We start from the raw sequence: 26,914 nt of genomic DNA on the forward strand, positions 1-26,914 counted from the left end.
ATCATGGTTTTGGAACGGTGAAGAGCGTAGAATAATTCTTAATCCATGTATATAGTTGCATAGGGAAATTCAGTAATTGTTTGTAATCGATTATGTAGGTATTTCTCTAAAATAATTTATATGAAAGCAGTATTTGCTGAGAAATAACGATGTTTACAACAGTATGATTATGTTAGATATTCATTTTTAATTGTTCTTAACTGTTCAGGTATAAATAGTAGTGACAATTACCATAGTTGTTGTTGAAAAGATTTAACTCATGACTTTAACTAGTTTTAAAAGATGATTAAATTTTACGGCCTGGCAATTTCCCTCGTGAATCGTTGAGCTTAATCGAGCTCTATGCTCGATTATGAGCCATGCGTTATGCTTGGCGGTAAGAGGATTTCTGACCGAAACTCTGTTCGATTTTCAATGGAACCTGCTGCGACAGGATGAGCATGATTTCTTCAGTAAAGTTTAAGAACTGAATGCCTTGCTTCTTGCGTGTCGTTATTTTGATGTTCAGAGCTACAAGTATACATGGTCGAAATAGCAGAAGAACGAAAGAGTTGGAAGTACTGACCAGAAGAAGTGAGAGTACGGAAAATACTGACTTTACCGAAATACGGAAAATACCGACTTTACTGAGAATACGGAAAATACTGAGATTACCGAAAATACTGACTTTACCGAGATTCTGATAATACTGAGAAGAATGAGGATACTGAAAGTACTGAAATTACTGAGATACCGAAATACTGAAATTACGGAGATACTGATATACTTGAATAACTGAGAAAACGGAGATGTTGAAATACGTGAGATATAATCTAAGTTACTGAGAAGGAGCAAAGAGTCAGAAGTGAACAAGACGGACTTTACACCAACTGGTTGTATATTGCAGCCGAAACGAACCAGCTCGTCAGGAGAGAAAGTCGGTTCGGCTACAATATATATACATGTATATATATATAAATGTGTGAAATTATACATGTACAACAGCTTTGGCAACTCTTATTTAAATATTTTGTGAAAGAAATTCTTTCACAATATGTGTATGTGTGTGTGAGAGAGAGAGAGATATAAAGCTTCACGGGCGGGTTCAGGGATGATCGTTCGCCCCTATGATTATTTAAAAGAGGGGAAAAGGAGAAGAAAGAAAAAGGAAGAAAGGAAAGTCTGTAGTCGATGAAATAATACCCGTATCATTCAATTTAGCCCCCCCCCCAAAAAAAAAAAAAATAATAATAATAATAATAATAAAAATGATAATTTCCCTGATGTAGAAACAATGGCGCCGCCTTTTTACAGATAGAGAGACAGAAGAAGGATGAGGGTAACTAAAGGTGAAGGACGATGTAGATGATTCGCTCAAGTTCAACCAACTCTATAACACCCTCTTTTGATTGGTCGAAAATTAGTTGCGTTTAGATGCAAGCAAAAAAATTGATTTCAAGTCTCGAATGCACGCATTTGATTGGTGGAAAATCATGTTGTGTTTGATGTTTAGAGTTCCGTTTGAGTTTGATTCCAACTTTATCCGCAACGGGCCCCTAGGCTGGTTGTCACCAAGATCAATTTACAATATTAACAGCAGTATTGCTTTCAGTGTCACGAACATAATGCCCACATTGTCCATATAGCTTGGGTTATTAACATGTTTCCCGAAATTAAAAGACTGATGGCATTTATTCATAAAACCAAAAATTGAACGCATGAATTCCTCTAAATACCTAGTCATTCCCACTTTTCGTTGTGCAACACGGACGGAATTTCCGACGGTATTTTGAAAGAGACTTTTGGGCCTGACGCAATACACTGTCCTGCAATGCAAGCTGTGTGACATGATAATTTTTTTACGTTTCATATCCGCAACGGAAACATACAATCTGCGTGTGCAAAATGCTGGTTGCTACTATGGTAACAGCGATACATCCAATTTAGTACGAGCTTTCAGAGCCACATTGGGTTCCTCCAAGAGCTCGAGGGGCGGCCCGGGGGGGGGGCACTTCCATTGACGAGTGGACATCAGGCGCGACCACGTGTAAAAAGGGATTTCCTTTTCAAGAGTGGACAAGTTACATAATACATGTAACTTTATAAGGGTGTCAAAAGCGATGTGTAAAATAATGAAAAAGCGATATGCTTCGTTAGGAGAGCTACGCATTTTCGTTCAAATTTCCAATCCTTGATAAGGGATGCATTTTCATTATCTGGAAAAGAAAAGTTTCCCTTGTTTAGGGTGCTCTTCGAAACCCCATGGTCGCGTCTGGTGTTCACTCGTCAATATGGAAGTGGTCCCCCGGGAATCCGAATCTAATCCCCATTTCGGGGGAAAGAAAAAAAAAATAATGCCCATCACATTGTGTGCTAGATTACTTATCGTTTGTGAAGGAGAGAGCAAATGAAGGAAACCCTGCAAATTCGGGTGGTTTTCAGACGGATAGGCCTTTTGCATATACTGTGTACATATCGACGCATGTGAAATGGTTTTGGCTGGAGAGGTGATCTGACCATGGAATGAATCGCTAGTGATCCACCAATAATCCACATTAGATGCAATATCGATTCGATGGACTGTAATGATATATATCTAAGCCCTAATTCTGTAAGTTTTTCCTCACTCAATATGTACTCGATTTGTTTGAAAAACCACTTTCTTATCCATGTCATAATCTACCATGTAGTTCTAGCGTTTCGAATATCTCAAGCCAGCTACCGGGGTAGAGGCACGCCGAAGGCTCAGTCGGGCATACGCTGATGACCAGTCGTACGTGCATAAAAACGGGACTTAATCCCGCATCTTGGAAAGGCATGCATGGTGTCGCTTGAAAGAATTTTGCACACGATAAGCAGATCTATAGGGCCTGTAACACAAAAACTTAGCAATGATTGTAGAATAGTTTTCTACGTTTTATTGTATTGAAGATAATGTACAATTAATCTTAAAAATCGAGTGTTTGATTAATCGTTAACTTTTTTGTTAATGATGCGTCCCCGAGTTTTACGAAAAATCACTAGTTTCTACTCTGTACGGTCAAAAGTATTTTCAATGCATGTGGGTTTGAAAAGATGATACCCTCGTTTTTTTTAGTACCAAACGCTGGGAAGATCGCTTATACCTGTATATGAAATTAACGCACTATTCATATAAGGGGCATTATGGCGGATCTAAACTCCCTTCGTTTCACCAGTAATTTATCACACGTCGATTCAGATATTATTGTCAAACGTGGTCTGAAATGGTAAAATATCGCGAATGGTGACTGATCGCGGATCGCGATAATGCTACAGTCACAAAACGAAACCGACTCCAAACTGATCGATGGTATGTCATTGAAAATAATGTAAGATATCCTGTCGGTGTGGAGTCGATTTCGTTGGTGTAACTTGACATGAACGAGTATAAAGACGTTGTAACGATGTGTGATCTATCGTCACTTGCTACTGATAGTGTTGAATGATCAATCGTGATTGGCGATACCGTTTGCATCGGGCGGTTTAAGGCCACCGCACACCTTCCGACTGTTCGCGATCCGATTTTGGAGCAAATCGCATTTTGCTCATTTTCTGAAAATGTAAATGGAACATATTATTTTATTTGAGGTCAACATTAATTGAAAGAATACTAATATAACCATTTTGAAAAAGCCTTTATTTTTTAGTAAAGGCCAAATTAGTTTTAAATCGTCGCCAATCATTACACAGTAAGATATTCCAAGTCTCAATATTAGCATCAAATTCTACTACATTTTATCCTGAAATCGGGTCGCAGACAAATCGTAAGGTGTGCGGTCGCCTTTAGTCATACCTATCATTTTGATTGGTGCAAACTCTCTTACTACTGTGGAGTCAAAATTGAAATCTGAAGGGCGTCAGCTTGAAGTCAATTCTATTTCGAGTTAAACTGACTCAGATTTTGTATCGATTTGACTCAGAAACCACTCAGTTCTGAGTCAAAGTAACTCCAAACTAATGTGTCGTAAGCCAAAGTACTCCACATGGAGTGGATGCGGTGCACATCTAATTGCTGGTTAGACTATGAAGATCGTGGCATTGGTGTAACTACGTTGTAAAGTACATCGAAGTGTTAACGCAATGCACTGGAAAAAATGTAATAAGCTTACAATAGACCTTATCACAAATACTCCATGAGGCAAGCCACTTCACTGTGCGATATACATATATGATGACACCTCGTGGTCGCACACTGTCCACCCACAGCCATATTCCCTGGTCACCCTTTTCACATCTCCCATAATTTCACACTCGCAGGTGGGCTTAATGATGATGATAGCGTCAACGATAGCAATGGTGATGAGGGCTTTCACCGTCTCCGCTCTAAATTAGCATGGCAATCTAAACAGCTTGCATTATATGTGAGGTCAATTTCCCCTCCCGGCGGACATGGTATTAACTGATGTTGGTAACCTTCTGAAAAACGCTCTGTGGCATTTAAAACAAGTGGGCACAACGTGCTCCCTCTCTCATACAAACTCTCTTTCTCCCATCTCTCTATGTTCCGCCTTTAGCACCCTTATACATCTTTGTTCCATTATTTCAGTTGACTGCCTCGCTTTTCTTGAAATTGAAAACACGCAGTCCCTTTCCTCTACATTTTTATTTACTTCATTTCCGATAGTCGGTTCATTTTCATATCGATCACTCATCAATGCCGTGATTCATTCTCGACTTCCTCTCACAGCCAATCTCCACTAATTCGACAGCTCCCTCGAACACAAAAAAGAAATCAATAATGACGATAACTATTCAAGATTGCATCAACGCTGATACGACTATTTATCAATAATCCGTTTGGTTTTGTTCGGTTTCACTTTACAGCTCAATTCCTTCGTCCGTTTTCCGTCGGGGGTGAGAAGATACGTCGGGTAAGAGGAGATACGGACCGGAATCTCCCGGAAAGTGCTTGGGATTTCATGACGCTACTTAATCTGGAGATCTACCTCAGGAGTGGACTTACTCGGGAACTTGAAACGCCACTTTGGGTTGCTCATCCTGATATTTACACTCGGCTTAATAGGTAAGAAGTTGAAATGAGTTTTTATTTCATTATACCTCCCCAATCGTAAGTGTGCGTATCATGGATTCTTAGTGTTTCGAGGCAAGCATTTTGCTTCCTGGGATTGCCGGCGTTAGGGCCTATATGTTAATAATGGAAACAATCTGTATTATTATTGAAGTGGCGTACCTGCAAAAGCTCGTCGGGGGTGTTGCAAGAATAAAATTAGAATAAATATAAACACTGGTAATCAAAATCCTCCAGGTACGCAAGTTTTCCATTTTACCTCTAATAAAATGTCTGGATTTTACTACATGTTAGATCTCCTAGCTCTCATATTGCTCATACACTGTATGAAAATTGAGAAACTAGGTACTTAGATTTGAAAAAGGGGGAAGGGGATCAAAACTCACACTACATCGTATATTATACAATATTACACATTGGGCTCCCAGCCTGTCTATACTGGTTGTTCTGAAACACATTAATAATGCAACTTAAAAAAGTGAATAATTATCCTCTCTGCGGGTTATAAAGGCGCTGGTAATTTATACGGGCTTTAATCCTGCCAAGTACCTATACTTCTATTTCTGAATCGAGTGTAGTACAATTTGATTTGTTTTGTTTTGCTGAAGAAAATTAACAACATGGTTGAGTTTGAACCCACGGCCATCTGATTGAAAGGCGAGACACAGCACTAAAATACTACCTTCATTTCATATTTAATCTACTTTTGCTACAAATTCGTCTTTTAACACATGTTTGAGGTTGGAATTGCGAAAGCGAAATTGTAAAAATGTTATAAGATTCGTGGCTATCGTGTCCGTAACGTTTATAACATAGTCCTAATTTATGTGAATTTTTTTTGGTTGCTTATATATGGAGAGCACAATTGTTTTAAAAAGAGGAAAGGAAAAGGGATATGACGAACTGGGTGTACCCAAATCGATTTCATATTTCAAAGCTGTAAATTTTATGTCATGAGAAGGAAAGGAAGGGATCCCCCTTCCTGTCTTGTTGCCAAAGTAGCTCTTTGTAAGCGGTTCATGGAAAGGTGATTTGGAGCCATATTGATAAAAGCACTAAGAGAAACCGGAGTCTTATAAATGGTCGAAAAAGCAGGTGTTCACTCTTTGTTCGGGCACTCAGAATACCTCCCTCACGGCCTTTTCACATTGCCAGAAATTATCACGAATGTCCGTGTTTGTCGCCATACATAACGTTTGTCCTCAAGTACCACTCTCTACCCAGGGAATGGAACTAAACAACGTCTCCACCGATGCGCCACATGTCCTGTCTAACACCGTGTGCGCGCGCGTATAGTACACAGCTCCTCGTCATAATATTTAAGGTTACCAAAAATTTTCTGTAGAATCTGATTTTTTGTGCTATTTCCCCTATTTTGAGGGTGCTGAACATGAATCTGCTTGTTGCCAAATTTATAAATGCCGTCTTCGACCGTTGCCATGGCAACGGATTAATTTATCAAAAATAGCTTGTATTTCCCTGTAAATGGTAGATAAGCATGATATAAATTAGCCAATAGAATGAATTCAATGTTCCAATTAAATACAAATGAAATTCAAAATATTTAAGATCATCAGAATGGTTCCAATTGGCCTGTTGCCATGGTAACGGCTCATTTTTCCTCCAGAAAAGTAAAAATTTTTATTTAAAGTTGTAGAATCTGCATGTACATGTAATCTACATGCATTGGGTTTTTCCCACTCATTTACTACAAAACTACATAAGTGTTATGCATGAGTTCATTGGAATGATAGGAATTGATGTTGCCTTGACAATGCTTGAATTTAAAGATAAATATCAATATTGCAAATTGGCCGTTGCCATGGTAACAGCTTATTTTTTCTCAGAAAAGTATACATTTGATAAAATATATTGTAGAATCTGAATTTTCTTTCATTTCCCCTAATTATATGATACTAGATCTATATGTGCTTGTTGCTAAATGTATAAATACAATCTTAGGTCATTGCCATGGCAACCAAATAACATGGGGGAGATAATGGTGGAAAATACCATAAAAATCACAATCTACATGCGTAAGGTTTGAACCATTAAATATTGAACAAAAAATACAGAAAGTAGTCTGCATGAGTTCATTAGAAAGAAAAGAATTGCTGTTGCCTTGGTAACACTTGCATTTAATATAAATATAAATATGAATGTTGCAAACCTCCCATTGCCATGGTAACATCTTATTTTTCTCAGAAAATTACAAAATTGAAAAAAAAACTAATTTTCCTTTCATTTCCCCTAATTTTAGGGCGCTCAACATACAGTTGAGGCCGAAAGTTTACATACACCCATGGAATTCAGTGAAATTTGTTCGTTTGCCAAACATCCTAAAATTTACTATATCTTCAGAAATATATATACTACCATAACGAATCTGGTGTCAAATGAAAGAGCATATTAAGCTCTTTCACATGATAAGGATGCCGATGGGATTAAAGTAAATATCAGGTGAAATTTTGTTTAAAGAAAAATAGTAATATTCGTATAAAATTTATTCTATTGTTATTATATTTTCAAACGTCGTTTCATAGAAATATATAAATGTCAAATCTATGATTTATATCACTTTTTCTATTATGATATGTCACCACTGAACAAAAAGTGTGATCTGAAATGTTTGTGTTGACAAGTAACTAGCACAAATATGAAATGTTTTTGTCAAGTTTTTATTTTTAAATCGTCTAAAATATGAAGATTTTTTTTGGAAAAATTACACCTAAATATTTCAGCTCCAGATGACAAAGCAATTTGATGAAGGGGCAAGACATACTCATTTGTTTGATATCAAATTTGTCATGATAGCAAAAAATATTTTATAAGATACAGTAAGTTTAATGATGTTTGGCAATTGTCAACTTTTAAAAAAATTCCAGGGTGTATGTAAACTTCTGTCCTCAACTGTACATATGCTTGTTAATGTAAAAATACTCTCTCGGGCCATTTTCAATTTAGAATTAAATCCAATCCACATAACATGTACTCAAATGAATTATCAAATTACACTCATTTTAATGCTGGACAATTTTTAAAGAAAAATGGTACTTATTCTGCATGAAATCCAGTATTGTAACTCCAAAATGACCGCAGATAGTCATTTTGAGTATAGTGATTTTGGGTGATTTGTGCTTAAAAGTGTTAAATATAATAATAAGGGGGGGGGGGGGGAGGGGGGGGCATACATTTGATGAATGAAAATTTTAAATCTGTTAGGAGGCGATGTGGTCTTGACCTCCTAATCTGATATTATTGCCATAACCAAATTGGCAGGTGGTGTCCATTTTGAAAAAGTAAACTTAGAAATATTTTCATAATTTTGGAAATATATGGATCTATATTATGATATTTCAACAAAACATTGGGTAATCATTAAAAATAATTAATCATATTGCTTAAGTTTCATGTCATATGATCAAGGTCAGAGGTATTTTACGATCACCAAAATTTGACCATGTTGTATTATTATCATTGAATCTCATAAAGTTTCTGAAAAAACAAACCTTTGAGAGTGCGTATATGAATCTATTTCAAGAAAGTTGGACATAAAGGTATTCAACTATCACATCATTGTGCATGAGTTTCAGGTTAAAGTTATGGTCAATGAACTTTGACTGTACTGTGGTATCAACATCAAAAACTTTACTTAGGTTTATTAATTTTCAAGATAATTAGATATCATGTCACTAGGTGAAGGTCAAGGGTCTTTTGAGGTTAAAAAACCCTTAGGATTCTATTATTAAATGAATAGGGTTTTCATGAAAGTCCCACATTGAGTCTACATTAAAAATGGAAGAATTTTACCTTTGTTTCCTCAAAAGGTCAGTTATATCTAATAGGTGGCCATGATCATGTCAATTTGCCAAATAAACTTTGGAGTTAAATTATCTTGAACAGCTTTCTATTAAAATAAATACATACATTTTAACATTTATAGCACTTCTTCATGTAAACATGCTCAAAGCACTTACTTTCCAATATAATTGTGTGGGGGGGGGGGGGCGTCGTTGTCTAGTGGTTAAGACTTTTTCAATCTGAGGGATATTGGTTCAATTCCCAACCAGGGTGTGTTTTCCTTCATTAAGAAATTTATCCATATTGTGCTGCACTCAAGCCAGGTGAGGTAAATGGGTACCTGCAGGATATAAGTCCTTAAAAAGCTGTGAGCACCGGATGCGGTAGTCCAGCTTAGCCAGGATAATATAGGAGCACTATACAAATCCTATATTATTTTATTTATTATTATAAAAATGAATAATTCTACTTTTCAAGTGCTTTCAATACATAAAGTGGGTGTTACAAATAAAATTCATAGGTTTGTAAGCTTTAAAAAAACAATTGTACAGAAGGACATGAACGGATTTTGAATATTGGGACCAGTGAAACTTATGCACTGTTGACCTAAGTTGGGGGATAGAAAAGGGGCTGTAAACAAAAACCCAGCATGAAATGTATTGTGGTGTCAGGTTATCAATGGACAAGTAAACAAAGCAATTTTTTCTATAATTCTGTTTTTGACCAGTAGCAAGTGAATCTCTTTGAACAAAGGAAACACATGATCATACTTTCTGGCCGTTGAAATGGTACCGACTGCTCGATTCTGAATGTGCTGTAGTGACTATTATCTAGGCGGCTGAACATCAGTTCAAAGTGTCCCCAAGTGGTTATAAATACGAAGTGAAAATTAAAGGTCCCAGTACAAAACCCTGAGGAACGCCATATTGCAACCCTTGACCCTTTTTTTCTTAATGGCTACCGACCGCGATTCGTTTTAAAGGCAAGGTCAGTATGTCAAAGGTAGTTCAGATTTTGATTTCTTGACTCTAAAATCCCCAAATAAATATTTTGAACAACTCTCTATAAAAATGGAATCACCCCGTAAAGTTGTCATTTTTCAAAATGACAGGCAGCTGTCAGTTTGAATTTTTCATGGCGGTAATCTCTGATTAGGCGGTCAAGTTTAGGTCAGTTAACTGTGTGGACTTAAGATTTTAATTTCCTAACCTAAAAAATCTCCATGTTGCTATTTTAAAAACTCATTTATAGCACAAATCAACCCAAATTCCTTTTTTTTTTCAAACTGGCCACCAGCAGCCACTCTGGATATTTTAATTATATCATAGTCAATCTCTGTTCAGGAGGTCAAGATCACTTCAACTCATCAAATAGACTTAAGATTTTGATTTCCTTTTCCCTATAAAACTAATTCTTTATAATATTTTTATCAGCTTTATAGCAATATCCACCCAAAATTTCTTTTTAAAATGGTTTCCGGCAGCCATTTCAAAGCTTTTATACGAATTTCATGGTCAATTTTTCTTCATACAATTAATTGTCCAGAAACACATTATACATGAATGTGATTGGCAAATTTATTTCATTCCATTAACGTTTAGCTTTAAAATATAGAAATTTGTGACCCTTAAATTGGCAGCCACCTTGGAGTTTGAAGTTGGGGTAATTCAATTCAGCAAATAGATGTCACATATCAATCTCTTGAAAACTTTACCCCTAAATCAATATTTCTGTCAGATTACTAGGCCAAATGGCCCTAAATATTCTCAAAATGGTCTTTAAATGAATTCTCCCTAACTTTAAAAACCCTCAGAAATATTGGCATACTGGCTAATTTTTTTTTAATTTATTAGAGCACAAATGGTCAAAAAAAGATCTTAACACTCCACATTCCTCACTTGAACCTAGGAAGTGATTCGCTAGGTCTATAGGAGAGCTTGTGCGTCACAGTCTGTAGATGGTTGGACCATTGGGTGATCCTTTGGTTGTGAGCAGAGCCATTAAGAGATTCAGTCAAGTGAAGGAAGCTACATCTTGTTTTGAATCTCTTTTTGGCAGGTTCATAGTTAAAGGGTGGATGAAGAGGGTGATCTTCTTGCTTGTTTTTTCCACCTTTGCTGGCACCTATCTTCTAATGTGAGAATGGGCAATACCACACAGTAGGTAGAGATCATCTGCTCTTGTTTTGTCGCTACCAGTAATTGCACTGAGTTAGGTTTTTTCTGGATTTGCCCAGAGATGATTTGCAGCGTAGTAAGGAGTCAGGCCTACCAGAGCATTGCTGAGTGCTTTTTCATCTCTTCAGAGGACTGTTTCTGTGAAGCAATGCAAATGTCATCAGCGTACAGGTAGCTCTCATTATTTGGTGGATTGGTTCAGGGGCGGAAATCTCTCCCAAAAGGTAGGGGGGACACAGGGGCGGATCCAGCCTTCGCCAATAGGGGGGGGGGCGGAAATTTGTTTCAGCCATATTTTCCCCGATCGGCAGCTCGGAGATGATTTGTGTTTGTTTCTTTGAAGGGGTAGTCCTCATTAGTCACTTCTTAGCTTTATTCTTATAAATTCATATATAATATCATAATCCTTAAATATGATGTGAGCGCGAAGCGCGAACTATTTTTTTGGAAATTTTATGTATTTTTTCCTAAAATTTTAACATTCTGGGCAATATTTGTTATCCTGAAAAAAATGTGTATGCAACTTAATAATTACTACAAACGCAAAGCGCGAGCAGAAATGAACTGACGGAAAAGATACCTGTTAAAGACTGCATGCAGTTAGCATTTAACAATCAAATAATGCGAGCGCGCAGGGCGAGCTGATTTTTTAAAAACATTTTCACCTAAAGAATGGAAATTCTAAGCACTTTTTGTAACTGACTCTCAAGCAGAATATGCATATAAGTAGACAATTGATGCGAACGCGAAGCGCGAGCAGAAAAAAAATCGAGATTTAGACCTAAAAAATGGGCCACTTTGTTCATGTTTTGTAAACAGCCATAGGCTGATCGAGGGCTTTTTACCGTGATTAAATAAAATAAATCAATCAAAATCAATGTTTTGTAAATCATGAAAAGGATGAGTAATAGGGGGTCTTCCTACATTAATAATGCGAGCACAACAATGTTGATATTGTGATCTGAAACTGGATGATTTAAATAGAGAACAAGTTGAGTATTTAAATAAACATGCGCGTGCGTGTTTCATATTTAGACCTAGAATCTAGGCATTCTAAATACATCTTTAATCATGAAAATCATAAAACTTTGATATTCCGATCTGCAAAAAGAGTCAATTACAGCTTTATATTTCAAGCACTTTGTAGGAATATTGTAAGGTGGATATGGATCGCACTTAAAAAAAGAGCTGAAATTTTCATTATTATTACTTTGAGTTTTGACATAGGACTGGGACATCCTTACGACATGTCATGAAAATGATGACTATCTTCCTATTCCTCTTGCTAAGCGCGAGATGAAACAAAAGGGACAATTTAATTATTAAATCAATATCATATTAATGCCTAATGAGGGCGCGAAATCTGATGATATTATGGCATAAAAACTGGACATTTCACTTTTGTAATTATGAATAGGATACATCAGTTAATATATTTTTAACCATTAATGCGAGCGCAAATCGCGAGCTAAAATGTTTGATAACCTGTCATGAAAAGGGGATTTTAAGTAGTTTGTTGTATAATCAATATTGAAACATACATAACTCGCCAATCAAAATGCCAGCGTGCAGCGCTGTAGCTGATACGTCTCGACAATCAGACTTGAAAAGGGATATTTTGAAAACTTTATGGAATACACGAAAATAATAGGTACCTGATAAATCAAAATTTGCGAGTGCGCAGCGCAAGCAGCAAATGTTGATAAAATTATTCAGACCATAAAACTGACATTTTTACAGAGCACTTTTTTAAAAACCAATTTGTAAATCACACAAAATAATGAAAGTTCCATTTCCGAGGTGAAATCTGTTTTGTATATTGACTTCCAAACTTGATATTTGAGCTCCATATTGAACAAGATATGTAAATCACCTAACAGGCAACGCGAGCGCGAAGCGCGAGCGAAAATTTTATATAGTGGCACGAAAGATTCTTTTTATTTTCCAAGTCTTTCCCTCATCTTATTTTATGCACTCGTCATCCTTCTCTTCTTTTTCTCCTCTCTTTTCCCTTCTTTTTTCATTTTCCTTCTTTCTTTCCCTTTTTTTGCTCCGCCGATAGGGGGGGGGGGGGGGCCTCGGCCCCCCTGGATCCGCCTATGGGGACAAGGGGCGGGAAAATTTGACAAGCAAAAAAAAAAAGGTTATCATCCCAAAAGAACGGTAATCTCGTCCCAAAATACACATTTTAATTCGATTTAGAATGGTGTATTTCTTACCATCATAAAAGACAAAAAATAGTAGGGGGGACAGTTGATATTGTGTCCCCCCTACTATTTTGAGTAGGGGGGACACGTCCCCCCTGTCCCCCCTGGGATTTCCGCCCATGGATTGGTTGGTCATTTATGTAGATGCTGAAGAGTGGGACGATGATTCTTCCTTGTGGGAGACCTTTTGTGTGTCAGCCTTCTGCTACTGAAACCACTGAGATGCACAAAAACTGCTGATTTGAGAGCATGCTCTGAATCATCTGTGTCAGCTTAAGCCTTCCTTTGTCATCTCAAAGACTTTCCTTGTGAGTATTCGATGATTGTGTCATAAGCTGTAATGAGGTCAACAAAGGCTGCTCCAGTTATCAACCCTTTCTCGAAGCCATCTTCAATGTACTGTGCCAGATTCAGCAGTTGACTAGTACAGGACTTTCCTGGCCTAAATCCTGCCTGTTCTGGAATGAGGATCTTATTCACCAAGGGAGCAATGTGGTTGAGTAGGAGCCTTTCAAAGATCTTGTATGTGTGACAAAGCAGAGATATGGGCCGGTAGCTCTTTGCATTGGCTGGTTTTCTGCCTGGCTTGAGTAAGGCAACTGATTTCCTTGATTTCCTCAATAAGTTTGGCATTGTGCTTTCACTCAGACAGTAGTTTAGCGTGTCAAGCAGCCATTGGAGTGCAACAGGTCCAAGATGTTTCATCTGCTCACAGATCGAGGACATCATCCAATCCAGCTGCCTTGCTGATCTTCATTGCTTTGATAGCATTGCACAAGTCGTTCATGCTGAAAGGTCTTGTGAACTCAGATGACTCTTGGCAGGCTGTCCGCACACTTTTAGGTTGGATCTTCGCGGGTAATTATGAGGGTTACCTTGGCTGTTCACTAGAAGCTGGTTGGCCACTTGGGACCTATATTGGGACTTTGTAGAGTCTTTCCCAAGGATCCGAATCTGCATGGTGTTTCTGCCGGCCCTGAGTATAGCTTGTACGGCATTCTTGTGGAATATTCTTCCTTGATGATTTATTCAGCAGCTCTAAAAATGTGTCGTAATGAGTAGGGAGTGCAGGGAGGTTCTGAAGATATGTATCCAGATCTATGCCAAACTGCTCAGTTTACTTTCTTCAGGTTGAAAGTCTGCAGAAGGGAACTTTGCGAGGAGTGATGTTCACCACGGCATCAGGCCATTTGCAACATTGATATTTATCATATAAAATTAAATTATTTAACCACTATCAAAGCAACAGCAACAAGAATATCAAGTTTAGCAACCTACGTGTATACTTTGGCGGAAATGAAAGAAAAATCAGACTCTACATATTTTTATTAAAACTTTTCTGGTGTAAAATGAGCCGTTACCATGACAACAGGCAATTTACAACATTGATATTTATTAATAAAATCAAGCGTTCCCAAGGGAACATCAATTTTTATCATTCTAATGAATTCATGCAGAATAATTACGTAATTTTGGTTTTGTTTTTGGTTTTGGTCATGTAGATTAGTTCGTTTTTACTGTACATCCCACCATTACCTTTTTCAACATGTTATTTTTTACCAAATAAGTTGGTATTTGGTTGCCATGGCAATGGTCTGAGATGGTACTTACATATTTACCAACAAGCATATTTGTTTTTAGCAACCTAAACTTAGCGGAAATGAACGAAAAAAATGTGACTCTATATGTTTTTATCAAAATGTGTTATTTTCTGAGAAAAATAAGATGTTACCATGGCAACGGGCCATTTGCAATATTGATATTTATCTTTAAATTCCAGCATTCTCAAGGCAACATCAATTCCTATCATTCCAATAAACTCATGCATATCACTTATGTAGTTTTTATTCTAAATGAGTGGGAAAAACCCAACGCAAGTCGATTACATGTAGGTCGCTTTTATTGTATTTCTCACCATTGTCTTTTTTTACCATGTTATTTCTTTTTTTTACCAAATTATGTATTATTTGGTTGCCATGGCAATGGAATGAGAGTGTATTTATGCATTAAGCAAAAAGCACTCCTATGTTTAACACCCTAAACGCAGGGAAAATGAAACAAAAAACAGATTCTACAACTTTAAATCAATTTTTTTTCTTTTCTGGAGGAAAAATGAGCCGTTACCATGACAACGGGCCAATTGGAACCAATTTGATGATCTTAAATATTTTTGAATTTCATTTGTATTTAATTGGAACCCTGAAATCAATCTATTGGCTAATTTATATCATGTTTATCTACCATTTACAAGGGAATACATACAATTTTTGAAAAATTAATCTGTTGCCATGGCAACGGTCGAAGACGGCATTTATAAATTTGGCAACAAGCAGATTCGTATTCAGCACCCTAAAAATAGGGGGATAAGCACAAAAAAATCAGATTCTACAGAATTTTTTTGGAATTCTTACTACTTGCCGCCTACTAGTAGTATCTGTGAGTGAGTGCGGGAAGAAGGTGCGTATGTGTGTGTTTAAAGGCGACCGCACACCTTATGATTGGTCTGCGACCCGATTTTGGAATAAAACCTGGTAGAATTTGATGCTAATATTGAGGCATGGAATATCTTACTGTGTCATGTTCTATTCCTTTGTTCAAATCTGTGACTTTGCTACCATCCTTCTTAGAATAAAAGTAAATTTAATATCTAGTCGTAATGACGTCATAGCAGTCGTACGATTGGCTACGATTTGAAACTAATTTTGCCTCTACTCCAAAATAAAGACTTGCAATCTTTCAAAATGGTTATATTAGTATTCTTTCAATTAATTTAACCTCAAATAAAATGATATGTTCCATTCACATTTTCAGAAAATAAGCAAAATGCGATTCGTTCCAAGATCGGATCGCGAACAGTCGTAAGGTGTGCGGTGGCCTTAAGAGAATTGAAACAATACCAGAGTAATACACACTATTAGAACTGCTCAATTATTGTCCACTGTCATTAATGTATATTGTACATACCAAATCTCAAGGATTTTAGATCTTATAATCATCTGTGCGGAAAGCGGCCATCCGAAAAATGGATTTAGATTTAAATAGATTTGTTTCTCAATCGCAATAATTGAAATTAAATGTTTAAGGTTAATATCAATCCATGATTCGACTGGCCAATAACTAGTCTCCTATGCAAACCCTTCACTCGAGTTAAGTGGTCTGAATATGGAGCCTATGGTTCCGTAAGTCCAATTGTGCTAGTCTTATGTGAAGACCAACTTATTGATCATAGTTCAACCAGCGTCTGTGCCGGTAATTTATCATGTAGATTCTAAGTATACATATTTACACAAGGTAGGCACTTCGTTATGCTTAATGTTCTGAGTGCTAAACAGGAAAACAAAACTATTTTTTTTTAACCAAATTGTATGGTTAAGACTAGCTACCTATCTGTCCATGGGGATATGATGTCTAACACGTCATCTCATTGGTGTACACGCAGTCGTGCGTGTCCCCTGAGCATAATCTGACCAATGAGATGACGCGTTATATACTCACACTCACATTTGAATTGAAGTGCAATAATAAATCACATTTACATCTTTCAGAAAAAAATCCCTGAACTTAAGAAATAAAAAGAATTTGGCTGTAATTATAATCGCAATTGTTTTATCCACGAACAATCAGTCGCGCAAGCAGCTTGATCAATGTCCATATCACGTTTGTACCGTGTTAAGAGATATTTTACCTTCTCCGATGTCGTGAATAATGAAGTTAGAAACTTTAAAAGGCTGTCGCATTAAAAGCTGCGGAAAGACGCAGATAACGGGCTCGTGTTACTGAACCTTGGGGCCATTATTGATAAAGATATATAATTCCAGTCGATCGTTCACTTTAGTGGTCAAACAACACGAACCTTGGTAAAAACCACACTAAACATGCGCATTTCAGCTGAATTGAGAAGATTGGAAAAATCAACAAGTGAGGCAGGCTTCAAGGGGCATACGAAAAGGCAAATTGAATTAATTAAAGTAGAGAAGAACATTGATGAATACAGAGATACCCCCAAATGTGACCCGTTATCATTTTATTATTAAAGTACATGTACATGACAAACAAACAAACAAACAAACAAACAAACAAACAAACAAACAAAGAATAAGCAAAAAAATAAAAACAAAATCAAAGTGTTGTCACTCGAATGACAACCCTTTGACCCCGGGGATGGGGCACCAAAACAGTCTTAATATACTTTCTGTTGTCCCTTTTTCCTATTTTTTTTCAAACTTCTCCATCATTGGCAGACCCCCCTCCCGCTACCACACCTGAATCTGCCACTGAACCCACCAAATTTTTTGCCTATTTTCCATTACCATGTTGTTAAGGGTGGTGTTGTGTGGCCTCTGGGCTAACTTCATGCAAATAAATACCTACACTGCAAGAAACTCTGGTGTTGATCTAACACCAGCCCGGAATCTATATATGTCAACACCGGAAAAGTGTTAAACAACACCAGTTTCGTTTTGGTCTAACACCAAATAGGTATTTATACAACACCAATTATAATTAGTATTAAAACAGCATCGGTGTGATTCCAAACTGGTGTTGTTTCAATACTTCTCCGGTGTGGACATAATATATTCCGGGCTGGTGTTAAATCAACACCGAAGTTTTTGCAGTGTATATCATTACTCTGTGCCAGTGCCTACTCTAATCAAGCTAAAAATTTTCCTCCTAAACCCCTTTTTCGCATTATAATCGATACATATTCAGAGTATATTGGAAGTTGAATTTTCGATGCTAACTGATCTTCTAACCTTATGAATTTGCGCATTTGTAAAGACACAAGTTTGCTCTGAATCATTCCCGCCAAAGAAATGAATATTTCCCGAAAAAGAGGTTAATAATTGAAAAGCGTATTTATCCAAGGCGTGCGAGGTCCGTGTACAATTTCTCATTTTCTTTCCTGCCCAGGATTGCTTCTTGCCAGGTTTATCAATAATTTATTCGCTTTCATCCAGCAAATTCGACTTTCCATGGTTAAATTGACCCCAAAACGACATGTAAATGGACAACTATACATCGACTATACAATGATCACAGTGCCATGTGAAAACTGCATATCAGCAATAATTATTAGATTTGAGTGATGGTGTCAAATTCGAACAAACCCAAATTCAATCAGTCATTTTATGTCATTTGGTGACAGTATACCACTACCCAAAATTACGAGACCCTCTTTGATGTGCAATAATTTCATGCATATTTTATCTTTTTAATTTACTCGATGAAAAAAAATATATGTTTCAGTTGTCGCACTGTGCAGCGCTTCTGCCGTATACTAGTATTGAAAGGGTGCAAATTTGCTCCTGCCACAATTGCTCCGGGATTAATATAGGGTTAGGGTTGGGTTACAATAGGGTTTTATGTTATGTTTAGGGTAGTGTTAAATCCAGGGTCGAAGTTCATTTTTCGATTAGTGTGTGGAATTTCGATCGGAGCAATTGTCGCTGGAGCAAATGGCATCCTCGTAATTTGAAAAGCATCAGCTTCAGTCCTAGACTATTAAAACTCTTCCTACTTCTTTACCAAGAATACAACAAATTTGACTTAGAAGTCTTCGAGTTCAATAATTATCATGCTTTCTATAGATTGATAGCAAATATTTGTCCTCTTATCTTTAAAAGATGTATACCATGTAGTGTTGCAGAAGAATAAGAATACAACATGCTTGCGATCGTTCATGATTTTCATACAGGTCGGGATGCCATCATGCTTTATAATAAATTATTTCAGTAATTTTATCATAAGGCTTTTGTATACAGACTAAAATGCAATGCTGGGATATATATAATCTCTATGGAGAGACCTCTATGATATGGAGGTACTGTACCAGTTATGCTACAATCACACCAAGGAAATCGACCCCACATCGACAGATATTACGTCGTTATGAATGATCGTTGGCGGTCTTCGGTACGAATGCGACATTAACATGGATTTATATAATTTAGCTTTTAGGTTTTATGATATACTGACTTCAAGTAAAATGTGTTGTGTGTCACGTGACAGTCGATTCAGAAGGGATATGCAAATTAACAGTGATTGGACTGATAGTTTTTCAGTCCTCTACGAAGGACGTAGTAATGATTAGTATAGCCTTTTAAGAGACTGCGGAGTCCATTAATTTTCGCTAGCAGTTTAACATGATGTATCAAGCTTGCAAGTCACATACTTTCGGCGTTGCTATGTTGGGCGTTCGTTATTTTTAAGATGTAGTGTTTGTATTCTGAATTTTTATTTTTCAGATAAATTAGTGTTTACAAAATTACAACATCCAGACACTTATTACAAAAATCTGCATAAAACAAAGTCAGTTGTAGTGCGATTGAATGAAAGTCCATTGTGTATTATTATGTAGTTCCACTTTGGTGCAAGTAACTTGTTTGAAGCACATTATTTAGTTATGACTCTTAAATAAAAAATCTAATTCCGGCGACAGAGAAGTAATAGTATTTTTCATTTTTTTTTCCAAGTACCAGACATCGTGTGAATACTAAATATTCGTTTTATTTTTTGTGAAATTCCATCATTGTGCAATTGTTAGATTGTAAATTTTTTTTTAATGTTGAAAAGGAAGAAAATTGTTATAACGATTCGAGTACCTCCTTATTTCTGCACCATTGTGCATAAAAATGATTGAATTATTCAGCATAACTTGCCAGCAATTTGATGTATAACTTACAATCATTTACACGTAGCAGCTCTCGTAGACTCCCTGATCGAAATTCGCTCCATGACTTTGCATATTCCCCCCCATATATAGCACAATCGTATATAACACAATAATTTGAAAATTTGATTTATCAAACGGTCTTTGTAAAAAAAATGTTTTACCTCATGTTTCTTATTTAAAAGGGCAGTACACTTATTACATTACAAACTTTCTGATGATTGGAGGCCCTGGGAATTGTGAATAACACCTGACAACCCCTCTAAATTATTAAAGCAACACTAACTATTAGCCTTTATATAATAGCGCCACCTCAAGTCCTCAACTAATCTCATCTGGCCAGCATAATGCAACGTTCTTAGCTGTGTAGTCTTGTAATATAGGCCCATTTGAAAGATAACATACTAATTCACCACTCAATGCTTTCATACCACATTAATCAAGTTGCCAAGTAGCAAAGCAAGTACTTTCCTCTCAAAACATAGTTTGTATAAATAATGTTATTATCTAATTCATTCTATGTATTATTGATGGTTATCTCAAAATGTATAATGATTTCAAGGCTATAGTTGTTTATAACCCGAAGTCGATGATAGACCACACAGAGTGTTGGTCAGTTGGTATGACAACCCCTTCACACAAATTTACTCAAATTTAAATAGCTATTCTGAAGAAATAATAAAAATGTACTCAAATGAGAAAAAACATTTAATTATAATATGGAATTCTTGGAACACTAACTTTAATAGTATGTTGATCTTTCAAGATAATCTAAAGTCAATTTTAATAGGTATTTATTCAAATTTCGATAGACATTAAAGTGTATGTAAATAAAAAGGAGGGATACAAATATAGATGTGAAAGTTATAACTGGAAATACGGAATATTTTCAAACGAAAAATCCCTTTGTCCCGATAAATTGGATTATGACCATTACAATAAAACAGTCAACAATATAACAAATAACTCCCCAAATGTAATGTCTAACAACAAATTGCCAGACTAATTTTCCACCCAGACATAAGCAGACCTAAATAAAAACCCCGAGTGTCCTTTGAGCGACCGCTTTAAATTGATACTATAATGGTCACTGAAGGGAGCTTAAGTGGCCGTCCAGTCGCAATTGTTTCAAAAAGATGACCCGAATGCCGAAGAATTCATTATGTCTGTCGATCTAGAGTATGTCAGCTTGTTCAGTGACCTTTACCTGATATGCTATCATGTGAGGAATCTCAATGCATACAAAAGTTTATACGCCATCCTCAAGTGAAATCGAGGGAATTTGAAATAGTAAAATCTTATGCCATTTCTTTCATTCGTGCCCAAATCTAGAATCCCTTTTCTAGAAACGCTAGCTCCTCAGATATTTTGGCTATTTAAATCTTAGTAAATTTGTGTGAAGAGGTTGTCATACCTTGCCGTTCTGTCCCGCGCATTTTAGGGTACGTATAGCAAGTCATAATTTTCAAAATTCAAATATATTTTATTTATTGATATCAGGAATTCTAGTGTTTGTATCAATATATCGATTCTTTTGATCAAGAAATTATTTTCTCTTGTCAACAAGAGGCTATTTTTTATATCAAGAATAGGATAAAATAGCTTGCCATACGTATAAGTGTCACACAGAATCATCACAATGTGTTCAAAGTGTGGACTTTGTGAAAGTATTATTCACTCTGTTTAAATGCTCAAAGTCAACATTGTGAAGATAGTTTCACACTGTGGACACCTCGACAGTGTGACTGTTAACAGCGTGTTCACATTGTCGACTTTGTGAATATGTGATTTTCACTGTTGAAATACTCAGATTTCACAGTGTGAAGGTGATTTCACATTGTGTTCCACACTGCGGCACACACTCTGTTCTTTTCAGTAGGAATACGTTGGCATGCACTGGCTGAAATGTCCGGATGGGACAAACCGTTAAGAAATGGGAATACTGAAACAGTAACTCCAATTTCACAATTGTCCTGTTGGGAATTTTTTTTTCGTTACTTAAATTATCTGTTGTTTATTATATACAGTATAATACATACATAAGCTCTTCCAGCTTATCGCAAAAATACATTCAACGTTTTAATGGTTTTTCTTATGGGTACGATGCAATCCCATCTACCATCCAATTCTAACCTGATGAAATATTAGGAATTACACACCGTGTGGGCGGGAGTATAATGATGGGGAAAATGTCATAGGGAAGATGAGGTAAATCAAAGTCTTGTTAAACTAATGAAAAACGAGGAAAAAATGTCCTTTCAGGCAGTGATCTTTCGAGAAATACAGTTGACATTAACTCAGATTTAGAGCAGATAATTAGCGAAGGACGTCGGTGAAAGCAATTTAGTCCTACCTTTCTTGCAAATATATACCACATTATAGTAGGACGTGAGAAGACAGAGGAAGCTGTAGAGCTCGACAAATGGAGTAAGAGATAATATTACGTCATTTAAGCAGCTCGAGAGAAATACAAGAGGAAGAAGAGGTTAAAGGTCAGAAAGAAGACCAAAGGTGAAAGGCAGTTTGAAAAATGGGGAAAAGAAAATAACATTTAGAAATGACATTCTTAATTAGAAATGCCAGTTGCGGAAAAGAATTCAAAATGAATTCGTACAGGATCCAATAAAATGCCCACCCAAGTGTTTGAATGAAACTAGTGTGTGCTAAATGATTCTGGAAGATATTGTGTAGTTGCTGAGAAATTTGAAAAATAATGATTTCATGGCCTTTTTCCAAGCAATAATAATATACTGTCCCACATGTGGTTATCTGCGTTGGCAAGTGTGATCGTTTTGATTTCACAACGTTTAGTTAATGAAAGTGTGCCGGGTGTAGATCTGTTATGAAAATGACATTTAATCTAGGTTTTATTTCTCATGAAATCATTGTTAACTGCAACTACATGTATCTATCATTAAACATGTCAAGTCAAAACGATTGAATGATCAACCCCCCCAAAAAAAAGTAAAGGAAAACAGAAAAAAAAAATGATGTATGTAAGGAAAGGATGGATGTAAGAACACACGAATGATTATTGGCAATCAAAAATCTTTTTCGCCATTTTTTCCCAACAATTCTTTGACCATAAGTATAGAAGTCCATGTATCTTTTTTTTTGATGATGGGTGGACACTGTATATCCGGAACCAGTCTCCCGGTGGCTACCTGTATCACTCCTTTTGGAGGAAAAGGCACGAACAAAACCGTTCAATTCTCGGCTATTGCGATATGTCATGATGAATGTAAATAGACAGGACCTATATTCACTATTTCCACAATGATGAGTGGAAGTGATGCGTATAAAGTGTGAAAATGTATTCGCGCTCTTTCTCAGTTCACGAGGGTGTGACGGTGTAGCAGAGCAGGAGACATTACATGGTTATCCCAATTGTATTTCAAATATTTCTGATTCAAAGTCATTTCCAATCTGCTTGTTTCGTACAATTCCAACCATGTGCGAGAACAAATCATCATTTGAAATTCGGAATCGACGGATGTGTTTTCATCTTTATTCGACATTTTTTCTTCCCTCGAGTTTATTTTTATTTTTTTATTTATATTTTTATTTTTAATTGGTTAATTCATTTATTTATTTATTTTTTATTTATTTTTTTATTTTTTTTGGGGGGGTTGATTACATAGTAATGATTTCGTCAAACCAACGGAAACGACTCCAGACCGACACATATATTATGCTATATATTTTCGATGACATATTGGTTGGCTTGGAGTAGGTTTCATTGGTATGACGGTAGCATGAACACCAAGCATGTAATTGAGTGGCAGACGAAAATACCTCGCATCTAGAGAAAGTAATATGCGGCACATTACTATGTGCCGTAGTAAACGGAATGCCCTCTTACTTCTGTTTCGCTTTACTAGCTCCTCCTTTTTGCCAATTTGCGATTGACATTATTCTTCACGATCTTATTTTTCAAATAAGAACATTATTGCTCTCTACCCGTATCAATCTCGAACTTTTTTCAAACTTTTTTACAAAACAATTTTATCCCTGTACAGAAATAATTTCATTACCAAGATTATGTTTGTCTTTAAGAATTATAGTGATATGGTAATAATAATGCCCCCGTAAATTCGAAACCAAATTCCTTTCCTATTTTGATTACACATGGAGTAAACAGGCTGGCGCAGCAGGTGAGAATTTAGCATCTCCATAGGAAGAGCAGCGCCCCCTTGTGAGCTGCTCGATGTTTTCAGGAAGTTCCCCCATTTGCCATGCAGCTAAACAAAACATTAGCAAATGAATAACCAACGTTCCATTCACCTGCTTGAACCATGTAAACCGTACGATTAATTGGCTTCGTGAAAATCTATATTCGGAAAATATTTCTAAAAGCAAACCATTTGCCGTTAAAAAAGGTCATCACACTCGATCGTCTTCTATGTCTGGGTTTCTGAAAACAAAATTATGATCTAGTCTGCTTTCAGAAACAAATTGTCCTACATGCCATATTTGACATAATTGATAACGATGATTACACGAATGAGTCTTAAATCTATTTTTTTGGAAGAATATCTTGTGTTGGTAGGAGTGCAATGCAGTTTTGGAACTTTAGTGTATAACCTAAATGGAAAACCATCAGTCTCTTGTATTAACTTCCATATCTTCTAATCTTTACCGATTAGTTTGGAGTGGAGAGATTAGGAATTTTGCAGCCAGTAAGATCTATCTTCTCAGACTGAAGATTTAGGCGGGATTTAGTTTTCCATCAATTCCAATCTCCTTGAGACAATGTTTAAGAACATGAAGAAACCGAAGAGTAATTTTAGAGACTTGGCTTAAATTTCACGTTATTTTTTTCCTAGTGGTTAGTACTCGTTTAGCCGACCTCGTCCGTCGTCATATTTATCAATGAACACTTTGCATCCTTCGAACTCAAGAACTATGAAAAGAAAGATAAAAGTAGGCAATTATTCAATTTATCTTCGGTATTACAATCGGATTGATTGTCATACGACATTCTTATTACTTTGTAAATGGTAAAGGGAATGATGGAGAATACACTGTTAGAACATTTTTTTCTTTAATACTTTAAAATCCTTCAGAAGAGTCTCGTGAGCAGCTGCAATCTTACAGCACTGTGTAATCTTACATGCATTTGTGTATAATTACAGAAAATTGGTATTTGGTGTATGTAACCTTACAGACTTATGGTAATAAAACCGTTTCCCCTTTTTAAAAAAACAGACCTGTTCTGTAAAATTGTAGAAAAAAAATCTTTCCTGTTATAAGAATTTACAAAATGATTTGGTTATTTCTTTCTGTAAAATCTCCTTTTTATTTTTTGGGGTAAAATCTTCTGGTCCCCCCTAAATTGTAGATAATTTTAAGACTATGGACATAATTAGGAAGGGGGGGGGGAGATCTGGTAAATGAAAGACCATTGCAATTTTCAATCCCAAAATATCTTATGCAAATGATAGATCAATCTGTTTCGTAGAATATAAGTGTGTAATTCCCGTTGGCAAAATGCAAAACTTGCATTCCATTTTGAAAATGCATTTAATGCATTTAATTGCAAGACGGGTTGATTAATGGTCCTGAAACTAAAATGAGATTGTATGCAACCAACGCATATAATGTATATAAAGTATATACATTGAACATGATTATTCCTAACACGACCGATGAATACATTGAAGCAAAAAAAAATGAAGAAAAAAAAAATTAATGCAGTATAATTTCAAGCGAGTTATCTATCATTCATAATGTCCAATACGAGATAAAAAAAAAGTGTGCTTATTTACATATGGCAATTGACTGTCATGTCTAGTGTGACTCCTCAGGTATGAAATAAAGAAAACATAGATCTCGCTTACGTCGCTCTTTTTCTTTATGTCACATCTTGCTCTCTACACTGTCTTTCCCATTATTTTAAATCACCGACTCACCCACACACTCTATTGTATCTCGTATATTAACCCTTTTATCATTCTGTTTAAAAAAATGGAATTAAGTAAGTCATGTTGACAACAATCTAAAACTCAAATATTAACTTTCTTAAAAAGAACATCCAGTAATTGCTATTACGCATGTTAAATATAATATGTTTTGAATTCTCATAATGATTTATGATAAAGGTCATTAAGGAGTTCTTTTCGTTGTTGATTTTACTTACTTACATAATGCATTATTTCAGTAAAATGGTCATGGAGAGTGCGGAGGGGGGGGGGGAATGTAAGAACAACAACAAGAAGAAGAATGTTCTATCAAGTCCTACCCTATCTAACTCCCGTGCATGGAACAGGTACCATTCAAATTATCCTTACTCCCATGAGATCCACAACATAAAGTTAAAATGCTACACTAAATTTGCAATTCTTGTTCACTCATTAAATTTCAACTCATATAAGTTGTTGATACAACCATAAATTTATCACAACATCCCCAACTTTGCAAGTTCTAATGGACTCGCCTCTCGGAAACAAACAAAAAAAGTAAAAGCTAATTCCTGCCCAGCCATTTCCATACCCTTTGTTTAAATGGGCAGTACTCAGTGAAGCATGAATGGTTTTCCGACTTTTTTGCGTCATTTGAAGTTATTGGCTTTCCATATATATACGCCTTTCCTCCTGGGTGACATATTTTTTAGTTTGCAGTCGTTTTAAAAGTGTATATTTTTTTTGGGGACACATTGGATTGTTGTTGGTAGAATCTTTGCTAGTTTATAACTCGCTATAATCATTCTTACAATCACGATATTAACTCAAATGTTTTATGGAATGATTAAAAATGATCATGTTTTTGAATAAGAAGAAGATTGCTGATAAGAAGGAGATTGCTGATCTCTATTTTGGCTATGCAAGTATAGAATCTTTTTTCTAATAAACAAATTAGCCTTAAATTTCGAAAAATCACAAAATCAAATGAAAAGTCTATTTGAAGAACCAAAAATTCTAATAATTTCGAAATAAAATTGAGAAAAAGGTCAACGTTGCCCTGCGTATTTTGACGAAATTGTTCTTGGATGAATCCTTGCTAGAAAACTAATCCTTGTAAACGTGTGCAC

This window comes from Lytechinus pictus, chromosome 18 (assembly GCF_037042905.1).
Source record: "Lytechinus pictus isolate F3 Inbred chromosome 18, Lp3.0, whole genome shotgun sequence".
In the NCBI taxonomy this organism is placed as follows: domain Eukaryota; kingdom Metazoa; phylum Echinodermata; class Echinoidea; order Temnopleuroida; family Toxopneustidae; genus Lytechinus; species Lytechinus pictus.